Source organism: Marmota monax, unplaced genomic scaffold (genome assembly GCF_021218885.2).
Source record: "Marmota monax isolate L192 unplaced genomic scaffold, Marmota_monax_Labrador192_F-V1.1 WCK01_AAM20220418_F8-fsc00014, whole genome shotgun sequence".
Classification (NCBI taxonomy): Eukaryota; Metazoa; Chordata; class Mammalia; order Rodentia; family Sciuridae; genus Marmota; species Marmota monax.
In genome coordinates this window covers 26,081,852-26,088,341 of record NW_026695222.1, presented here as the reverse complement: position 1 = coordinate 26,088,341, position 6,490 = coordinate 26,081,852, and positions in this window count along the sequence as shown.

The following is a 6,490-nucleotide window of genomic DNA, read 5'->3' as shown; positions in this document are numbered from 1 at the left end:
TTGAGAATCAAAATGGCACCGAACTGTGCACTTCAAATGGTGCGCCTCAGGGTTGGGGGCGGCTCTGCGTGGAGCTCTTGCCTTGCATGCCCGAGGTTCTGGTTTTGTCCTCCAGCACCTCAAGAACAAGACAATAAAAACACAGAAACAACAACAGAGTGCACTTTGTGTGTTATTCACCTTAATAATTCATTTTTTAATGGAAATTAATCATTTTGATGATCTGGGGGGGGGGAGAAGGGGGGGTGCGGGTGATCATCCTTAAACTAGACACAAAATAAATGCAAGTCTGGAACCAGGAGGTCAATACAGTAGTCTTCAAGTGGGGCTTTTGCATGCACACCTGTAATTCCAAACACACCTGCAACCCCAGCAGTCCCAGCCACTCCTGAGGCTGAGGAGGAGGGTCTCCAGTTCTAGGCCAGCCTGAGCCACTTAGCAGACCCATCTCAAGGTAAAAAATAAGAAAGGGATGGGTAAAGCGTGGTCAGGGGGTTGCAGTTCCTTTATTTTAGGTAGTTCATAACATTTCAAATTCAAAACATTTTAAAATTATAAAGGAATTTTCTTCTTTGCTGATTGTGAATGTATTTGTATGCGGGGGGGGGGGGCGGGGGGAGAAAAACAACTCAAAGGAGAAAAGAGTTGGGGGAAGAGGCTTCCAAACTTCCCTGAGCAATGAGAAATGGCTTTGAGGAGGAAGTAAGTGGCTTTGTTTGGCCTTCCATTGTTTAAGCAGCTCTTCCAACAACCAGAGAAGGGTTCTCCTCCCACCACAGCCAGAAAATGTTCTATATCCATACAAGTGCTTTTCCATATCCTAGCCCATCCTCTACCCTTGTTGTTGCTCTCTTATTTGTGCAGAATATGTACGCAAATATTTTCTTCATTTTCAGTAGTATAAAGGATAGAACTAAATTCGGTTTTAAAAGAAACTCATGTACCAGCAGTAATGCGTCTGCGGGTGATTCGTGGATCACTAGTCTCGCCACCGTGTCTGGGGATTCTATTACAGTCTATGTACCACATGGAGAAGATAAATATTTGAAGGTCACCCGGAAAATGGTGTGTTATAATAACTTCTTCTATATCATTTAAATGAGCTTTTCTGCTTGAGCAGTCACCACCTATTTCGTGCCTTTTTTTGGGTAACTTCGCATTATTGCTGTAATACTCATGCAGCTAGAAAGCCTTTGCAGTGTTTATATTATAGATTTGTGTTTTGAAATTTCAAAAACTGATTAAAAGTTTATTATTTTTTTTTAAAGGAGATAGAAGAACTCAGTGGTTGAGCACTTTGCCTCACATGCTGAGGCCGTGGGTTAAATCCCCAGTACTAAAATAGAAGGGCGTGAGGCCAGGAGGAGGAACACGGAAGGGGAAACTGAGTCAGATTCAGAAGGGAAAAGTGTGGGGTGAAGCGGGGGAGACAGCTGGACAGGGGTGGAGAAGCCAGAGAAGGACCTGGAAGGAGGCAGGGGCCGGGAGACACACGGGCACTGCTCTGCACTTGGACTCCCCCCGGCTCCCCATCTTGCTGGACAAGGTTGTTTGGGGGTGAGGCATCTCAACAAAGAGATGGTAGGTTTCCTGCTAACAGGCCGGACGGAGATGCTCAGGATGAGGTGGGATTCTGTTGTACCCTGAGTGCACAGTGGTGTCTACCAGCCGAGCTCTGGTCTCTGCCCTGTGGTGCCTGCGTCTTGTCCGTGTAGTTGAGGGGAAACAGGGAAGGCCTACGCCCATGCCCCTCCACCTGGTTTGGGCCCTCCTTGGCCTACCCCCTCTTTCCTTCAGATCACTTCTCCCGCCGAGTGCCATCCCTGCTCCATCCTGACCCATCTCCTGATCGTCCTCGGTGATTTCAGTGGAGGTGCGTGAAGGATAAGGATAAAACTGAAACAAAACACGGGGGGCCACGATGGATGTAGCAGTGGCTGTCACAGTCCTGAAAGGGCTCAGTTTGCTCACGGCTCCAAAGTGAGCATCACGGGGCTTGCCACTCCATGGTTTCCTGGCCCTGAACGTGAGCCTAGACTCTTTCTGGGGCACTGGGTAAGCACTTAAGTCTTTAAGGTTCCCAGATGAGTAAGGAGTAGGATAATGAAAGGCAGGGGAAGCAGGGCCTTCGGAAACCTGCAGGAGCTCGCTCACCAGAGCAGCCCGCGGGGGTTAGGACTCTCGCTTGGGAGGCAGGAGCTGGAGGCAGGAGCTGCAGGCCGGAGCTCCCGCCTCTTCTGCGTGTAATCTCTTCATGTTTCTTCTCTACTGCCCCGGGGGGAATAATGCATAAAATATTTTATTTAATATCCGCATATTGTGTATTTACACTTTAACATGTAACTATAATAGAGTTGAGAGGTGTAAAATGTATTTACACATGAGTACAGAGTTATACGAGTTTCCCGTCTGTGCAGTGTGGTGGGGGGGACGGGAAAGCTCTGTCCTGGCAGGGACCTTCCTCCTCGTGCTGACAGTATCTAGAGGGCCTAGACGCTTCCTGGGACAGTATCCTCCCCAGCTATCTGTGGGGCAGCTGAGTGTTGGAGCCCAGTGGTCACTCTCTGTGCCTCTCTGGCATGTGTGCAGGGTACCTCTGGCTTTGTCCCCAAGGAAGTGTCCCAGGGGATTTGCTCTCGTTGCCCTATGTGGCATTTACCCAGACAATTCAGTGATGTCACCGTCCTCTTAGTTTTGAGGAGCCTTTTGTGTCCCCTCACAGTAGCTCACTCCTGCAATTCATACTCATGATCACTTTGAGGTCTACACTGTGGGCCATTGGGGTGCTCAGAAGGCTCTTCTGAAATGCAGGCCAGCACCCGAGACTCCCAGCCTGAATGCTGTGTGTGAATTCCCAAGATGGAATATGGCAGAGATTAGGGTGGAGAGAAGGTGACCCCTAGCAGGCCAGGAGGCTCTCCCTACCCAGCTTCCTCCGTGCCGCCTCGGCTGTGGGCCACCCTCACCTTCAGTTCTAAACAGAAAGAGCTGGAGAGTTGATTGCTTCATTATTGGGCAATGGGATTAGAGATTCGATGCCAGGCTTTTCTTCTGCATGGCTGGTTGTTTCTGTGTTTATTTATCATTACTCTGAAGATGAACCAGCAATTGGTCTAACACTGCTGTTGAATCCATCCTCACGAGCTAAGCCTGGCTTATCCAAGGGTTGTGAAGATAATTTGCAAACAGCTTAGCTTGATTTTGCCCAGGATGATCCTGGGGTCACCCTCATTTCAAGCGCTAGGTTGCTATGCGGGCATCTGTTTTGGAAGGTGTTGAGCAGCCTGTTAAGAAAACATTGTTTTGACACCAATCATTCTACTTTGAACTTTGGTGTGAACACAGAGAATGTACTCTGATTTAATGGTGGTTCAGCGTTACTCTTGAATTTGGCCACAGGCTGAGGAGTTTGAGGACAAATGAGATACTAAATGGGATTCTTAAAACTGGGAAGTCAGTGGCTGAAGAGGCAGAGCCCAGGGTGGGGGGCTGACCACTAAGTAAGCCCAGTGGGGTTTGAAATTCTCCAGTACCTAATTATTATAGCCTCCACTCTGTCTTGCTTCCATATGGAGAAGCAGGTGGTAAATAGACAAATAAGAGCTTTGTTACATTTAGTCTATTTAAATGGAGTCTGAAAACTAGCATCTCAAGGAAAGATCTGGAAAGATGTTCTCTAAGCCATGAGTGACAGTTAGTTTGGGTGGTGGGTACTAAAGGGTTGATGTGCAGAGCTACTTTTTCTGCTTCACTTAACTTTTTAAAATTGTACACAGAAATTATGTACCCTCCCAATAAAAAAAAGTTCTCAAAATGGGAGGATTATCCTGGATTACCCAGGGGGTGCCCAGTGCCATAGAAGGACCTTATAAGAGGGAGACGGGAGGGTCCGAGGTCCACATCAGAAGGGAAGGTGACCAGAGAAGCAGGGAGAGAGATGGTAATGTGCTACTAATAGTATCTCCTGATTCCATCCTGTAATAAAACAACAGAGTAAGTCCCCAACCTGGAGGTGAAACTGTCTTCCTGGTTTATCTCGCTCGTTAAAAGTACCCCTGAACTTTAACTGATTCATGTTCCGAATCATACTGTCTGCAGAGTAGAAACTCAGAACCATCACTTGGCAAAAAGGAGGCAAGGAAGAGCCGGCTGGGGTGGCGGGAATCGTGTGGGCAGATAAGCAGACGGAGGACGGCCCTTGGCCTCGGTGCTGTGGGACACTTGCCGGAGAATTTGCCTCTTGTGCACAAATGGTTTCTTGTCATCCTCGGGCTGTCCCAGGGTGCAGCTCTTGGGAGGGGGCGACCAGATATTTTGAAAGGAAGGAGTGAAGAAAAGATAGGAGGTCAATAGCACCCGGGAAGCCAGGTCCAGCTGGGCGGGGGCTGGAGAGGCCACTGGACCCATGTTCCTGGAGGGCGGCTGCGAGCCAGCCTCTCAGAGAGAAGACGCTGGTGGTGCAGCTGGGCGGGGGGTGGAGGGGGTGCTCTGTGCTGCGCCAGGCAGCAGAACAGTCCTGAGGCACCTTGATAAGCTCCTGGTGCATAGGAGGGGACACAAGAGGGCCGCTTGCTACTCTCCTTTGAGAGAACAGCTCGTCTTGTTTGGCTTTTACTTTGCTTTTTGTGTGTTTGTTCTTGAAGGAGAGGGACATGGAAGGAGAGGGCAGGGAGGACAGGGGAAGAGAGTCACCAAACGCTCCTGCCCACCCATTGGTGCCAGAATGATGCCCCTCACCAAGGACGAACTGTGTGCATCTTTAAGCTCCCTGCGGGCGAGGGATGGTGTGTGTGTGTGTGTGTGTGTGTGTGTGCGCGCGCACGCGCATGTGGGTACCAGCCTCACAGAGGGGCTGGGCTCTGCATCTGTGTGAGTCACCACAGGGCAGGACCACATCACGGGAGGGGGAAATGATGCACCCGTGGAATTAATCAGAACTGGGAGCTTGGATGGTGCCTACTATGAGGATTTTGCTTTTATTATTTTGTTTTGAAAACAGTTATAGATTGACAGAGTACTGCAAATTTTAAAAGTGTGCAGGGCGCTCCAATGGGACCTTGACCCAGTTTCCCCAATGACATGTCTTATACCACAGCAAGGGCACATCTTACGGTACAACATCAAAACCAGGAAGCTGACATCAGTACAAGGCATAGGGTTTGTTTAGGTGGTCCCCAGTTCTGCCCATAATCGTGTGTGTAACGGGGTGCATGGTTCTCTCACAGAACCAACGCTCCAGGGTAGAGCAGTTGACCACAAGACTCCCTCATGCTGCCCTTGGTAGTGACCTCGGCCCTCCTCCACAGCCCCATCTGCCTGACACAAGAAATCAAACCCCTCGGGAACTGGAGATTCCCGAGGGAGGTTCCTCCTGTCTTATCTTGACATTTCAGGTCTGGGCTGTTGGACCCTAACCCGGCACTGATAAACAGCACTGATTTTAATCCTTACCGCCTCCTGCTCCAAAGTCCTCTCATTCCACAAAGTCAGCAGGGTCCAGGACCTGGCACCTGGCAAGTGTGGGGCAGAGTACCAGAGCAGAGTTCTGAGCCTGGCCCCTGAGCCCAGGACATCCACAGAGGGACAGGGCAGCGGCCAGGTGGTGCAGCACCTCCTGTCAGCGTCCCCTCCCTCCATAGCCCCCATGCCAGTCGGGGTGGCAGCTGTAATTGCTGGGATGGGGTGTCGCAGGGTGCCTGCATTATGGGTGACCGAGGACAAGGGTTTCGAAGTGATTTGCACATAGGAAGCGGGCCAGCCATTGGCTCTGGCGGCTGGAGAGGGATGCGTGTCTTCTCCCCAGGGAGCAGTTGCTCTTTGGTCCAGCAACTGCAACCCCGATGGGGACACATCCCAGTTTTCTGGAGAAGCCAGACCTGGGTGTGTAAGTGATCCCCTTGAGTTTTAAACAGTGGCAACCAATTAAAACAAATGTCAAGTTCTCTTGTCAACCAAACAAAAAGGGTGCATAAACCCAATGTTGTGCAAGCCAGCCGGTGACCTCTGCTTGGGGTATTTCTCCACTGGTCTTCATTTTTGTATTTAAGTTTTGTCATAGAACAAGAAAACACAGAGGAAATTGGCTAACAGCACTTCATTTACTTATTAAGTAATGGCTTTTCCCAAGTGAGAACTCTGGAAATGACAGCGATTGACATTTGTGTGTGTTCTTACTGCTGGGACCTGGTCACCAGGAACACCCTCCCCCTCCTCTCTCCGCTGAGTGAAAAGGATGTCACGGAAGCCAGAACACTTTCCCCATCAGGGTCCCTCAGTGGATTTGCTTGGTCTTCATTGTTTCTAAACAGACTGGGCTGATGAAAAAAGAAACTAATCTTTGGTTGGTTGACCTTGAAAATTTGATCTATAAGGAGGCTGAGATGTTGGCTCATTTTTTTTTCTCTTGGTGTCCTTTCATGCCAGATCACAGTGCACGTGTGCCCACAGTTTCAGGGGTCTTCTTCCTCCTCCCTGTCCCTCCCCTCTGCTC